This window comes from Armigeres subalbatus, chromosome 3 (genome assembly GCF_024139115.2).
Source record: "Armigeres subalbatus isolate Guangzhou_Male chromosome 3, GZ_Asu_2, whole genome shotgun sequence".
Lineage (NCBI taxonomy): Eukaryota > Metazoa > Arthropoda > Insecta > Diptera > Culicidae > Armigeres > Armigeres subalbatus.
In genome coordinates, this window is record NC_085141.1 from 56,190,582 (window position 1) to 56,207,160 (window position 16,579).

The following is a 16,579-nucleotide window of genomic DNA, read 5'->3' on the forward strand; positions in this document are numbered from 1 at the left end:
TCTCTCCATTCACTTCTCGGCTTTCACTTATCACTTCTCGTTTCTCACTTCTCATTTCTCACATCTCACTTCTCGTATTAAATTTCTCACTTCTCACTTATAGCTTCTCATTTCTCACTTTTCACTTATCACATATTTATCTCATTTCTCACTTTTCACTTATCACATATTTATCTCATTTCTCACTTTTCACTTCTCCCCCCTCACTTCTCGCTCCTCACTTCTCTTCTTCATCTTCTTATTGGCATTACAGCCCCACATTGGGTTAGTGCCGCCTCGCAGCTTAGTGTTCATTAAGCACTTCCACAGTTATTAACTGCGATGTTTCTAAGCCAAGTTACCATTTTTGCATTCGTATATCATGAGGCTAACACGATGATACATTTATGCCCAGGGAATTCGAGACAATTTACAATCCGAAAATTGCCTAGACCGGCACAGGGAATCGAACCCAGCCACCCTCAGCATGGTCTTGCTTTGTAGCCGCGCGTCTTGGCGCACGGCTAAGGAGGGCCCCAATCCTCACTTCTCACTTCTTATTTTCCACTTCTCTCTTCTCATTTCTTACTTCTCACCAATTCTATCTTCTAACTTCACCCTTCTTGCCTTCACTTATCACATCTTACTACTTTTCATTTCTCGCTCCTCCTTTCTCACATCTCACAACTCAGTTCTCTCCATTGAATTCTGGCTTCTTACTTCTCAATTCTCGCTTCTGACATCTTACATTTCACTTCTCATTTGTCGCCTCCAACCTACTCCTCGGCTCTCACTTATCACTTCTTGTTTCTCACTTGTCACATCTTCTCGTATTGAATTTCTCACTTCTCGATCTCACTTCTCACTCGAAGTATCCCATTTCTCGGTTCACTTACCACTTCTCGTTTCTCACTTGTCATTTTCACATATTTATCTCATTTCTCACTTCTCACTATTCCCTTCTCGCCTCTCACTTTTGACTTCCCGCTTCTCACTTTTCACTTTTCACATTACGCTTCCCACTTCTTACTTCTCACTTCTAATTTCTCATTTCCACCTTCTCACTTCTCCCTTCTTATTTTTCACTACTTACATCTTACATCTTACATATTACTTCTCACTTCTCATTTCTTACTTCTTTTTACTTCTCACTTTTCACTTTTCAAAAATCACTTTCCAATGCTCACCCTTTACTTCTCACTACTCGCATATCATTCCTTACTTCACACTTCCCAAATCTCACATTTTACTTCTCGCTACCGTTTTCTTACTTCTCATTTCTCCCTTTTTATTTCTCCCTTCTCACTTCGTACATCTTCTCATCCACTTTTTACTTCTTATTTCTCGCTTTTCTCTTTTTAAAAATCACTTTCCACTGCTCACCTTTTACTTCTCACTACTCGCATATCATTCCTTACTTCACGCTTCCCAAATCTCGCATTTCACTTCTCGCTACCGTTTTCTTACTTCTCATTTCTCTCTTTTTATTACTCACTTCTCACTATTCACTTCTAACTTCACACATCTTCTCATCCACTTTTTACTTCTTCCTTTTCGCTTCTCATTTTTTGCTTCTCGTTTCACACCACTCGTTTCTCATTTCTCAGTTCTTACTTCTCACCATTCACTTCTTGCTCCTCATTTTACACTACTTACTTCAAACTTCTCATTTTTCTCTTCGTACTCTCTTCGTATTCGTACTTCTCTCTCTTTTCTCGCTTGTCACTTCTTTCATCTTAATCTCACTTATCGTATCTAATTTCTCATTTCTTCTTCGCTTCTCACTTATTGCTTCTCACTTCTCACTTTTCGCTTTTCACTTAAAACAGCGGTTCTCAACCTGGGGTACATGTACCCCTGGGGGTACCTTCGCTAGCCCCAAGGGGTACCTCGGGCAAAAATGCATAATGGCTGATGTATTACTATTCCAATTAAAACTTATTGATAATGGTTGTCATAATTGTATAATTTATGATTCTATAACTTGGTGTTATACATAATATGCATGGCGATCAGTAAATCAAAGCCTAGTTAATCTTGCCACAACCCCAACTAGGCTATCGGACAAAAGGCCAAACGAACAAAACGACGAGTGAATTTTAAAATTCATCAATGTAATCTATCTGATCGAGACCAATAACAAGTTGAATAACTTAAGAATATGCTTCTAAACTAAATTCTAGAATCTTGACGGTTGGAAGTCCTTATTCGAGAGTCCCAAATGCCTTTTTTGAAATGTTTGGAAACCCTTATTCAAAGAGGCCCGGAAGCTTCCATTCAAAGAGGCTCGGAAGCCTCCTTTCAAAAGGCTCGCAACCCTCCCTTCAAAGAGGCTCGGAAGCTTCCTTTCAAAAGGCTCGCAACCCTCCCTTCAAAAGGCTCGTAAGCCTCCTATCAAGAGGCTCGGAAGTCTCCTTTCAAGAGGCTCGGAAGCCTCCTTTCAAGAGGCTCGGAAGCCTCCTTTCAAGAGGCTCGGAAGCCTCCTTTCAAGAGGCTCGGAAGCCTCCTTTCAAGAGGCTCGGAAGCCTCCTTTCAAGAGGCCTCAGAAGCCTCCTTTCAAGAGGCTCAGAAGCCTCCTTTCAAGAGGCTCGGAAGCCTCCTTTCAAGAGGCTCAGAAGCCTCCTTTCAAGAGGCTCAGAAGCCTCCTTTCAAGAGGCTCAAGCCTCCTTTCAAGAGGCTCAGAAGCCTCCTTTCAAGAGGCTCAGAAGCCTCCTTTCAAGAGGCTCAGAAGCCTCCTTTCAAGAGGCCTGCCTCCTTCAAGAGGCTCAGAAGCCTCCTTTCAAGAGGCTCAGAAGCCTCCTTTCAAGAGGCTCAAGCCTCCTTTCAAGAGGCTCAGAAGCCTCCTTTCAAGAGGCTCAGAAGCCTCCTTTCAAGAGGCTCAGGCCTCCTTCAAGAGGCTCAAGCCTCCTTTCAAGAGGCTCAGAGCCTCCTTTCAAGAGGCTCAGAAGCCTCCTTTCAAGAGCTCAGAAGCCTCCTTTCAAGAGGCTCAGAAGCCTCCTTTCAAGAGGCTCAGAGCCTCCTTTCAAGAGGCTCAGAAGCTTCCTTTCAAGAGGCTCGAGCCTCCTTTCAAGAGGCTCGGAAGCCTCCTTCAAGAGGCCCAGGCCTCCTTTCAAGACGCTCGGAAGCCTCCTTTCAAGAGGCTCGGTAGAATCCTTTCAAGAGGCTCGGAAGCCTCCTTTCAAGAGGCTCGGAAGCCTCCTTTAAAGAGGTTCGGAAGCCTCCTTTCAAGAGGCTCGGAAGCCGCCTTTCTAGAATAAAAGCTTGATGAATAAACTCAATTTGAATTTCAAAGTTTCACGGAATAATGATTTTTTTTGGATAGAAACAACGAGAGCTATATATCCCATTAGTTTTTAGGTCTGTTTTTCGTACATCTTGTAATTTATGCTAATTTTTATAGCGGCGATCAAAATAGGGGGTACCTCAATGATGGAAAAGTTCGGAGGGGTACCTCTCAAGAAAAAGGTTGGGAAACGCTGACTTAAAACTTCTAACTTCTCACTTCTCCCTTCACACATCTCACATGTTTATCTCATAACTCATTTCTCACTAGTCACTTTTCACTAGTCACTTCTTACTAGTCACTTCTCTCTAGTCACTTCTCAGCTCTCACTTGTCACTTCTCATTTCTCCATTCATATTTCTCATTTCTCACTTCACACTCCTCACTTCTCCGTTCTTGCTTCTCACTTCGCATAAATTACTTCTCATTTCTCACTTATCACTTCTCACTTCTGACATATCACTTCTCAATTCTCACTGGTCACCCTTCACATCTAACTTTTCACTATTCACTTTTTGCTGCTCACTTCTCACTATTCACTTCTTTCTTCTCACTTCCTCACTTCTCGCTTCTCACTTCTCGCTTCTCACTTCTCGCTTCTCACTTCTCACTTCTTACTTCTTACTTCTCCCTTCTCACTTCTCCCTTCTTGCTACTCACTTCTCACATATTACACCTTTTTTCTCATTTCTCACTTCTCACATAATACTCCTCATTTCTCACTTCTCCCTTCTCACTTCTAATTCCGCCGAATGACCTTCGGGACTTACGGCCTTCGCTCTAATGACCCAGCATCGTACCTTTATTAAATACTCTAAGTGTTTTTCCTTGAAAAATATATATTTTTTTAAAACCGCGTAAAATCCGAAATCCGCGTAAAAACGACTTTTGCAAAAATCGATCAAGAATCAACTTTTTACAATTTTCATATGGTTCCAAGACGTTTTCGAAAAATCGCGTAAAAAATTAAGTCCGCGTAAAAAAACCGCGTAAATTCCAAAAACCGCGTAAATCCCAAAATCCGCGTAAAAAGCGACCCGCGTAAAAGAGACCCCAATGTACATACAATATTATAATCTACCCTCGTTGTAAATTGCTATTGTAAATAAAAATATTCGTAATAATTGGTTGAATAGAAGTTGCATAGATCACATTGCTTTCCATGGTGAATCCCGATACATGTTTCTGATAACCCCATCCAACTAACAAAAATTCCTTCCCGTGATAATTGTGGAGATGCAGAGTTATTCTCGGTCTCTAGTAGCAACCAGGGAATGTAAAACAACAACATTGCCAATTTGAAAAATGTATTTAATGGGACTCGAACCCACGGCCCTCAGTACGCTAGACTGGTGCTTTAACCAACTAAGCTACGAAGGACCTCCGTCGAATATAGGCAATTAACTTTGATTGAACTGAACCTGAGTTGCGTGCTCTTGCCTATGCAATGCGGTCGGGTCTGAGCTCCTCTAATGTGTTGGTTTGACAAATGAATTGCGAATGATTTGACTATGCGTTCAATTTGGGAATCTCGAGCTCATTCAGTAGCCGCTAGGTTGCGAAGGCCGACGGAGATCCTTCGTAGCTTAGTTGGTTAAAGCCTCAGTGTAGCGTATGCAATTCTGAAAATATGGAAATGTTAGGAAATAAATATATAAAAAATAACAGTTATGAAAACATGAATATGTAGATTTTAAAATATAAAAAAATTAGATATGAAAAAAGATCGTGGAGATATAAAAATACTAAAGTATGAAAATATGTCAATAAGAAAATATGAAAATGTAAAAATATGAAAGAATAAAAATATGTAAATTAAAAAATAAGAAAATAAGAAATTGGATCACCGGAAGAGTATGGCAAGGATGTTTAACCAAGTAGTGGGCTCGATTCATGTGGTGATTCTGCACTTTCGGACTTATAAAAAATCTCCAGGAAGACTCTAGAGAAATCCATATTTTAATTTATTGCATCACAAATGAGTCAGTAGATCGGCATCGTTCAAAAAATATTATAACTTTTTTCATTCATGCCGCTCCTTTCGAGAGAGCAAATTACCAACATCTAAATAATTAAGATGTTTGATGTGCTCTGCAGCTTGGTTTGAATTTTAATTAGCCGCTGATAGAAAACTATTGAAGAGTTTTACCCCGCCAATTCCCCCAATACTTTCGTTACAACGCTTACAAATCGACAGAACCGCTTTGCTGCTCCGTTCGTTATCCCACCCGCACTCGACTGCAAAATCACATCCTCAGCAAAATCCAAACCCCAATCAAACGCATTTTGCCATCGCACTTTCGCGTTGTTTGCTCACTTCGACGGTGGTGGCAACAGTACGTACTTCCATAGTCGTATCACCATCCACCAATCTGCTTCATCGAACATCGCGTAATGATTCCCCGGTATCGCATAGCACTGGATGGCCCTCCTGTTATGCTGGTCGGATGGCATTGGCATTGCTCGCTTCTTATGAAATACAAACCTTTCCTTCACCCGGGACACGGACGATTACAGACACATTCACACCCACAGGAAATAAGTACATGTTTGCTCATTTTCTCCACCCTCACTTTGGCGGAGTTTGTTTTACCTCGGTACTTTTCACCGGCATCGCCAACTAGTGACTGGGTAGGTGCCTTGGTGGAAATAGGAAACGTGTGCGATTCCGAAAGTACACATGTGCTGTGCGCTGATTCTTTGTGCTTCCGTACGGAGACGGTAGATCCTGGCTGCAGATGGTGTTGCTTCAGTGCTTCTGCTCTCTAGTTGGTGGCTGCTGAGTTGGCTATTTTTATTTTACGCTCCACTGCGCGTTGTAATGTAATTAGATCTCTGGGGAAATCAGGCTAATATTGGGTACACTCCGGTACCGGCACTGGGGTGGTCTTACGAGTGAGTGTGCTTAGCTCCGGGAGTAGTGAACGTGGAAACTTGTAGGAGAGGACGACGGGACGGACTTCAACGGGATGTTCCCTCGGCTGGCTGAGAAGGCGACATTCCGAAAGGGGTGATAAGGAGTGAGAAGTGAGTGTTGGCATGTTCGGTGAAGCTAAAAGAGTAAACATAAACCAATCATGTTTGAGTGTTTGAAGCTGCTCGCTATTGTGATACAAGATAAACAGGGAAGCTGTCAGCTGAACTACCAGTTGTTTGCAATGCATCTTGACTACAAGCGAACCGAAATGAGCTTCCTCATACATCTGAGAACATCAATAAGTATTCAGACGTGTTCTATTAAGTGAATCTAGTCCATGGTGCCATATCGTGAGTAAACTAAAGTTGACAAGCAGGTAGCAATGCTCTTCGCACACTTCCCAGAAGTGCATCTCGCTGCATTATAGCAGATGCCCGCGAAACACACCTAGTTGCAACGATTACGATTCGAAACGCATTACACCTTTGCCCGTTACACAGAAATAAGGGTCAGTGATATTTCAAATGATGTCAGCTGTTCGAATCCTACTTTAACAAAGCCCACCTAAAAGCTTTCTTACCAATTGCTAACCAATTTTTTGAAATGTTAAAACATTCCAACGTTTTCGATTCATGGCATCGGATTTCTTAATTTGATAACTATAGAATAGCAGTATAATTAGTTAGACGTTAACGCTTTTTGATATTCGGTATTTTATTGTAACAGACGCAATTTTTTAATCTCATACCCTTACGCAGAATTCAACCACCCACTCGTGCTCAATTCGTTGTTTACAAACCATCCTAGCCAGGTACATCGCCCTGACTGAGATCGGCACACAGTTGACGCTGCCATGGTACAGGAGTGTGCTTGCTTTTAGCATCCCCCATCCAGCGTGACTCGTTGTTGTTCAATGACCGGAAGCCATCTGAAGAGGACTTCTGCTAATTAACCTCCGGAGTCGAATCGATGTCCTCCCCGACGTAACCGTATTGCTGCAACGAAGTTCGTATCCCGGGTCACAGCAATATCCGGTAGGAAGCTAATTATTGCGATACTGCCGCCATCGGAAACGGCCATTATTCCACTATTGAAGTGTTATTTGAATTGTAGTCGAGTGATTCCTGCTTTGCATTGAGTGTCATTACAGCGAGGATAAAAATGTCAATGATAAAAATTAATCGGACATAAAACGGACAACTCATCCGATTCATGGAAAAAATCTCGCATTTCACTGATTCGGAATACCAGCTCAAATTTATTGACTGGCACGTCACCGTTTCAGTGGAACAAATGGTATTACATGACAACATAGTGTACGGAAATATTGCGGAAGGATTAGGTAGAACGTTATTCAGTATTAGCTTGGCCTTGGTTTCATATTTATAAACCTAATTGGATGAGTGTAGGGTCGGGTTCATACCTGCTGTGAACGATGGTCTGATTCGATATAGGTTGGTTGCTATCCATAAAAATAGCTACATGTAGATGCCATAGAACAGGCGTCCAACGATATCGACCCACGAGAGGATGACAAATGTGTTTCACGTACTCCGATGACAGGAAGCTAGCGATTGGTAGATGACTGCTGCTAGATATGCTTATCGCAATGTGCATGAATGAAAAACACTGCTGTGAATCGTAAGTAAGTCCCATCTGCCATATGCAGAAGGGACTGACTTGCGATTCACGGCCGTAGCAGTTCCCGTTTAATGTTCGCAAATTTTTTTACATATCACGTATCAAGTCATTCGATTCTGGCACTGATTTTGTGGTTTTGACAAATTATATTGGACTGAGCATTGATGGCTACACAATAATTTGTAGTTGTAAATTGATAACCTACACACTCAGTTGCAGTGAACTGTTCTCTACTGAACGAGAATATTGAATATATTGAGCTGAATCGTTAGTTCTGCTTTTTGATTTAGCAACAAAATATTATTTTCGTTGGGATCTTCGTACATTGTGCTATTTATTGGGACATATAATTACGATCCTAAATACTCAAACCGGTTTGAAAACTGTAATGGTCGACTATCAAACTTATTTTTTTTCTCACAACTCTCATACGTTGAAGCTATCTTCGGAAGTGGTGAGCTGTTTGACGCTGTACTAACTTCCGAAGTTAGCGTTAATGTACAAATTTTGAGGAAAATTCAACATTGCGACACGAACGTTACGGCTTTTACATTGGTTTGATATTTGTTGATAGAGCCAGGTTGGTTGGTAGAAAAGTAAATATACATGAAATCAGAACGCAAACTTCAAAATGAATAAAAGTTGAAAAGGAACAGACATCTACCATGCTGATTCTGAACATTTTTCCACAATACTTCTTTAATTATTGGCGAGAGTCGTATGCAGAAGTTTACAGCTAGTTTATTCAATATGCTTCCACTACATTATATCTTTGTGTGTAAATAATAACAACTTGTGTTTATGTGGTCTGATTTTTTTCACAATTTTGATTGAGTCACCATTATTTTGACTGATTCAAACGCAAACTCATTTTGCATCACCAAAATTAATAAGGTATTCCATATTTTTCCGTTTAAAAAAAAAAAACATATACACATGATTGGAGATCATTAAAAACCCTTAAAGATTTCAAAAATTAACAAGCAATCCTGCTCACCATTATATTATTAATTGCCTTAATTTGAATTTAAAATCAAATAAAAAACTCTTTAAAAATACAACAAAGCATTCTCAACTTTAATGAGATTATTTCTTCCCCGAAATCAATAATGAAAACTAAGACTTCACCTTACAGCCATCATTGCAGCCATATTGGGACTCTGTCGTTCACATATTTGTCCAAATTATAAAAATATCGTATTATTTGTCTAATTCGTCAACTTTATTTAAGAAACAGGGTCGATTGGGCGAAAAATTTTCAACAAGAGTGTCTGTTTTGTCGAATTTCTGCTCAGTTGGCAGATAGTTTGCGCGAGCCGAATCTGTTGTTCAAAGGGGGTAAAATTTAATGATTTCTGCGCTATCGGACGTGTTTTAGGTAGGACGCAGAACATTCGTGAAATCCGAGTTTGTGGTTCTGTTTTTAACGTTCGGTGAATAAGTGTGCGATTGAACGTGTTTTGTATATGATGCGAAACATTTGCAAGATCCGGGTTACTTTGTTCTGCTTTGGACGGTTCGTAAGTAGGGTAAGACGGTATACAGTCCCTTCCCGATTTTGGCAACACGACCGGTTTTTATGTTGCCAAAATGGGGTTGTTGCCAAAAACGGGAAAAAATTTTCATACAAAATTTCAATTTTTTTTGTTTCCATTATTGAAGCTAAATACTTAGATTATGTACTACAAAGTATGTGGAGTGTGTTTAAGTGATGCACGTGCATCATAAATGACATTTTTGCGATATTATTCATAACTCGGAGATTGTAGTTCAAACAAAATTGAAACAAACTCAAGAATGGTAATTAAACGATAACGTAACTAATTAGCCATTATAATAATACAAATTTATTAATAAATAATTTTTGAAATTAACAACAGCGTCGGCCACGTCCCTACAAAAAATGTAGTGATAAAAAAACGTTTCTATTGTAGTCCATTGAAGTGCTGACTTCAATCTGACATCTCATATAAAAATGCTTGCTTTATCATAATTCACTATACTCCATTGCACAGCGTCGTCACGCATGACTTTTGACAGGTACTGGTCCTGTTGTTTACAGACGACTTTATTTTAATTTTGAGATACTTCTATCATTCTTTGGATTTTCTGATCGATAGTTACCTAAACTTATTACCAATATTTGAATGCGGAATGTACAGATTGTCTTCAACATCGTAAAATATGCAGATTAAATTTCGATAAAAAAATAATAATGTGGTTACGTTCCAGAATTGGTGATGTTAAGAAGTCTCCGCCTATGATGTAAAAGAAAAAATCATAAGGGTTGTGTACAAGACACGACCGCCCGACGTAAACTACGTAAAACAGTTTGGTGAAATGAAGAATCTAGTGCCAGTGCAAGAATACATATTTGCAGCAGCTCTCTACAATACGCGCTCGTTATTCTGCTACGAACGGCAACGTAATTCTGCTTCGACGTCGTACTTCGAACAAATTCGTCTCGCCTCAATCTTCCTATGTTTAAAATGGTGTCCATGAGAAGAATCGATTAATTCCCAATAATGCATATTTCGAATCACTAACGACCACACGAGCCACGCCATAGGCTGGAATAACAAAACCAAATAAGAATCTTGAAAGAATTAAACTTTCGAAATTGTAGCATCTCCCTCCGACGCGCGCTCGTGATTCTGCTACGGACGCCAGGCAACTTTATGGCGTCTCCAAGCGGTTAATTTGCACTTTGAGAAAAGTTCGCCCCGCCTCAATCTTCCTTTGTAAAGAATGGAAGCCCTGAGAAGAACCGATTTTTCCAATATCCCATATGTATTTGGAATAAAATTTGCTCAGCAACTCCGCCGATGCTTATAATATAATATAATATAATATAATATAATATGCTTATAATATTAGTAACTAATCGATTACTCTCGATTCTTGACGCTTATTGAATCGATTCATCGTTGAGTAGTAATCGAATCAAAATTAATCGATTATCATAACGATGAATCGATTAATTGAAGTAATCGAAATCTAATAGTTGTCGTAAAATCCCGATTAATCGATTACTCCCGATTCTTGTCGATTAGTGAATCGATTAATCGTTGGAAGTAATCGATTTTAAAATTAATCGATTATCACAACAAATAATCGATTAATTTGCGCCATCTCATTTCGTTCGAGATGTCGCGAAAAGCAGATCGTAGTCCCACCATCGGCTTCGGCGGAGCTGCTACCGGAAATTTCATCGATGGTGTGGTTCATGCGGTCGTTCGCGCTCAGATTAAATTTTCTTGTCTGAAGTACTAATGATTGGCTACCATCAGAGAAAGTAGCTCTTAAGTCACAACTTGAGGCGAGATGAATTTTGTTCAAAGTAAAACTTAATTGCTTAGTGATGGCAGATTGTTTTCCATCGGTAGCAGAATCACAAGCGCGCGTTATAAAAAGACGCTGCCGATAATTATTCGCGTGGATAGCAGTAACAGTCAAGGTTGTAAATTTTCGGCAGCACTGGATGAAGGTGATGTTTTTTTATATCATGTTTTTATTTTCTTCCTGCTTTGAAATCAATCTCACATTCCCGGAGAGGCAGAAAAGTAAACAACAGAACTCACATCACCCACTGCGCCGCGAAGATGAAATTTACCACAGCAAAATGTACACATTCACCCAGCAAATTGAAAAAATTCACCACGCGTTTAAATGGGCCACTCACAGTCATACGGTAAGGCGCGAACTGAGCAGCCTGTCAGAGCGACTTGTGAGTGGCTGAATGCGAAATTGAACTGTCGGTGTTGGAAATGATTTTTCGGCTGCACCCAGTCGCACTCACCACGGCGGCGATGAAGGCGACTGCAGATTATACTGAGATCCATGTTTTTCACTGCATTGACTGTGAAATATTTCTACCCTGGTAACAGTCAAGTGAAATTTCCCATCAAGATTATAATTCTAGTAGGTAGCCTGCTACTTGTTAAAGGTTTTATTTCCATCCATGCGAATACATATTTGCAGCTTCTCCTTCTGACGCGCGCTCGGACCGGCAGTAATGCTATGATTCCGCTACCGATACCAAACAATTATGCTTTGTTCTATGAAAAAAGTTCGTCTTATATCAACTTTCTCAATCACTTATCAATCACTGAATCATTGTTCAAAATTAAATCCACAGCAAGAAGAGTAGTTAAGTGCTAGACAAACATCATATAATTGAGCTCAGAATCACGCTAAAATATTTCACTGAAAAATTTTCTAGTTCCTAGCGGTTACACTATAGACAAATTATTTCAATTTAACCTTCCTCCCAAACATAATGGTGGTTCTGAAAAGATCCGATTCATTCCCAATTATGTGCCTCACCAACAACAACTACTGGACTGCGCGACAGCCATCTGATGATTCGGCTCTACGCACGCCGTCAATTGCCAGATCCAAAAATGCTGCTTGTAACACGGATGTAAAGACGTACTGCTGTTGCCACGACCGCCACCACTATCGAATGAAAAATTTTCATCCGCACCACCACAGCCGTTGTCGCTAGGACCGCTTCTGGACGCCTTGGTCCGCTTTCCATGAAATCCAGAATGAAAATGACGCGAGTACGCGAAACACGGGGCTTTTTATACACAGGAAAAACGAAGCAGTGGATCAAAAGGCCCGTACCTTACTGCAATCTGATGTCCGTGTTGGGGATTTATGAACGGGATTGATTATTTTTTAATTTTTCACCCGGTTTGGAAAGAAATAACATTTTCAATAGTTTGCCGTTGATAATGAATAGTTTTAATACAATTAGCAAATTGGTGGAAAGTTTCCGAATCTATTAATAACAAAATCTCGAAAATCCGTCGAAAGATAAAGTCGCCATTACCGTTTGAAATCTTACATGATTTCGTGACGGTCCCCAATTTGTAAATTTTCATTTTGCACCCTGTATCCGAGGCTTCCCCTTAGACGTAGTTAACGTCAAAATGCGCGAACAAAAAACACGTCCGTACGTGCTGCTGTCTCGAACTTGAATCGCGGAGAGCAGACTGTGGTACCACCTTCGGCATCGGCGGAGCTCCTACCGGAAATTTTCTTCCCGGCGATGGTGTGGGTCGCGCGGTCGTCGTCATTAACATTAGCAGCGCTCAGTTTAAATTTGATTGTATGATGTAGGAGGAATGACGGCTTTGACAGGTTTTGTTCTATTATTGTCAGGGGGGTTTTTGTTGACCAAATTTTATGAAATTTGGTCACAATATTCTTTGATATGCAATGATATGATATGATATTTGATATGAAGTACTAACGATCGGCTACCATCAATGAAAGTGGCTCAGGTGACTCGGGGAGGCACTACACACCGTGTTATTTTTCCTATCTTTTGTCTCTTTCTAACATTGTCACCTCGTAATTTTGGAGTGGTGTATTTCGGTTTTCAGTTGTTTGATGTAACTGTAAATGTATCAGCATGTAGATTGCGAGTAAGCACGCGCCGGTGATACTTTTTCAAAATCATATTTGTTGTAGAAAAAAAATTAAGCATTAATGATAATCAATAGTATCAATAGAATTGGCAAATTGCTGAAGGGTTTCCGAATCGATTGATAAGCAAATGTCGAAAATAAAATAAAGACGCTATGAGCGTTGGAAATCTATCCTAATTTTTGTGACAGTCTCGAATTTGGAAATTTCCGTTTCAAACCCTGTATCTGAGTCTTCCCCTTAGACGAAGTTTACGTCAAAAAATCTGTAGCAAACATCAATACTGACGCCATACATTTTTTCAGTCATAATGCGAATCAATTGTTTGCATGGTCTCCTTCCGATACTTGCTTGGGATTCAACTACCAGCATCAGCGTTGCGCTTTGAATAAAGTTCATCTCGGAACCGATTATTTTTTCAATCAACAGGAAAAATACAAAATTAGTCTCGGGGGAAAATTTCATGCTGTGCCGACAACATCCAAATCGTTGCAAACGCCACATTAGTGAATAAATTGCTGTAGCAACCTTCCGATGACAGCCTATGCTCGGACCGGCACTAATGCTATGATTCCGCTACCGATGCCAAACAATTATGCTTTGTTCTATGAAGAAAGTTCGTCTAATATCAACATTCTCAATCACTAAAATCATACAACTCCGAATTACGTTAGAAAATTTCACCGAAGAATTTTCCAGTTCCTAACGGTTGCACTTTAGGAAAATTATTTCAACTTAACCTTCCTCCCAAATATAATGATGGTCCTGAGAAGAACCGATTAATTGCCACTTATGTGCCATCCGATGATTCGGCTCAACGAACGCCGTCGATTGCCAGATCCGCCGAAGATGGGACACGGATGAAATGATGTGCTGATGCTTCCACGACCGCCACCACCGCCGACCGAAAAAAATCTTCCGCTGAGACAGCCGTTGTCACTGGGACCGCTTCTGGACGCCCTGGTCCGCTCGCCGTGACATCCAGAATGAAAATGACGCGCGCACGCGAAACACGGGGCTTTTTATACACAGGGAAAACGAAGCAGTGGATCAAAAGGCCCGTACCTTACTGCAATCTGATGTCCGTGTTGGGGATTTATGAACGGAATTGAATTTTTCACCCGGTTTGGAAAGAAACAACATTTTCAATAGTTAAACGTTGATAATCAATAGTATCAATAGAATTGGCAAATTGCTGGAGAGTTTCTGAATCGATTGATAAGCAAATGTCGAAAATCCATCGAAAGATAAAGACGCTATTCGCGTTTGAAATCTATCCTAATTTCGTGACGGTCTCGAATTTGGAAATTTCGGTTTTACACCCTGTATCTGAGTCTTCCCCTTAGACGTAGTTTACGTCAAAACCTATCTGAGCCTTCTTTTCCTACATATTAAGGAACAATACGGACATCATGGAAAATTAGAACATATCTAGTGGAGCTCATTAGGGTGCTACAGATCTTTTGAGTGCACTGGCTCTGATGTGGATACTGATGCGAATACTGATGCGAATACTGATGTTTATGACATGGCGAACGTTTTTCAGAAGGAGTTAACGCTTTCCAAACTAATAAAAAAATCTGACTTTTTAGCAAAACTTTGATCGTTTGAGGCCAAAGTAGCCATAATAAATCCCCTTTGTGGGTAATTTTTTATCGTAAGTTTTTTTCGCCGACTATTTTTTTTTGATAGTTGATTTTGAATTAGATTCGTATATGTTTCAATTTCTCGGGATCCCGGGAAGTCCCGAGAAGTTAATATTTTATTTCCTAATTCCCGGGAAGTTCATTCCAGGGAAAAATGGAAGCCCTAGTACTAATCCCAAATACCAATTTGCGACAATATACAGTAGATTGCTCAATTGAGCATTGTGTAGCCACCCACGATTTGTACAATCACATATGCTATGCTAATGGCCGAAAAAATTCATGTAGATCAAATATACCATCTGGCCCAACAAGCCACTTAGCCGAACAGGCCTAATGGTCGAACAAGTGATACGAACGAAAATGTTTTTTGGCCGGACGGTAAATGACATTTAACCGAAAAAGTTGGTCAGCCCAAATCGGCTGAAAAGCTGAAAATGTATTGATAGTCGATTACAATAAATTGAAGAGGGTTTTAAGTATAAAACGAGATTAGTATTTGTTGATACAAACAAATTAAAAATAGTGGATGGCAATGGAGGAATTCTGAATCGTTTGGCCGAAATAGTCATTTAACATTTAACCATCCCTCTTCTCATTTCTCACTTCAAACTTTTACACTTCTCGTTTATCGCTCCCAAAGATTTCTTCACACTTCTTACCTTTTACTAAATGAAAAGTGAGAAGTTAACAGTAACTCTCTTCTCATTTGTTATTTTCCGCTCCTTACTGTACACAATGAGAAATGGAAATGATAAATGAGAATATTGTGCAATTGTTTTTTCTCTTTACTGAAAGAAGGTTTTTTAATACTACCGAAACTATATTAATTTCCACAGTGCTTCTCAAGACATCAACATAAAATTTCTAAGAAAAATTTAAATTTTTTTTCATAAAAAAATAGAAACATGCCAATAGAAAAATCAGGGTATGAGCAATAAATAAATAAGAAAAATCCACAAATAATGCTGAATTTCCATAAACAATTGAGAATTTTCCACGAAATAAAATTAAATTAGCACATTTAAAAGCAAAAATTACAATTCTCGAAGCAGAATTTTCATATAGAAATAAAAAAAACAGAAATTTCTGTTTCACTTGTATGGAAGCCCCTCTTTCCAAGAGGGGGGTCTCTCGAACCATCTTTCCCGGCTCCAAAACCTCTGCATACAAATTTTCACGCCGATCGGTTCAGTAGTTTCCGAGTTTATAAGGGTCGGACAGACCGAAATTCATTCCAATGTAAATAGATTGATGTTTTGTATTTTTCCGTGGAATATTTTGATTTCTTTAAGGACAAAAACTGCAATTTTTGCTTGTAAAAGTGCTAATTTATGTTTGTTTTGCTTATGGAAATTTTGCACTATTTGTGGAAATTTTATATTTATCTAATTTTTTATGGAAAATTTCTAATTTGTTAGAGGAATTTTTATTTTAGTCGCTTCTCAGCGCTATTTGTATCCCGTTACGATCTTTGCTTGGACCCGTACCTTCATTTAACGTTGGACGCCTTTGAGGAAGGATTATACCACCGCTTGTCGGAATTTTACTTCCGCAAACGCGGAAGGACACCGATCATGGACTAAACCTCTTAGAAGATCATGTAACCTCGCTCAGCAATGAGCATCAACAAAAACAAGAGGAAAGGGGAGTCTCTGAATTCTCCACTTCCTTCTA

At 39.7% G+C, this 16,579-nt stretch overlaps 2 protein-coding genes across 2 annotated transcripts in view; one reads left to right on the plus strand and one right to left on the minus strand.

The window, feature by feature from the left end:
- LOC134224346 (hemicentin-1) overlaps positions 1 to 16,579 on the minus strand; it is a 587,700-nt gene that overhangs the window by 378,373 nt on the left and 192,748 nt on the right. The gene's annotated exons all lie outside the window — the stretch shown is intronic.
- The window catches only part of LOC134224345 (uncharacterized), a 64,605-nt gene continuing 53,949 nt past the window's right edge, over positions 5,924 to 16,579 (plus strand). The window contains exon 1 of the mRNA XM_062703675.1: positions 5,924 to 6,289. The gene's annotated coding sequence lies outside the window, so the exon portion shown is untranslated. The remainder of the gene's footprint in view (positions 6,290 to 16,579) is intronic.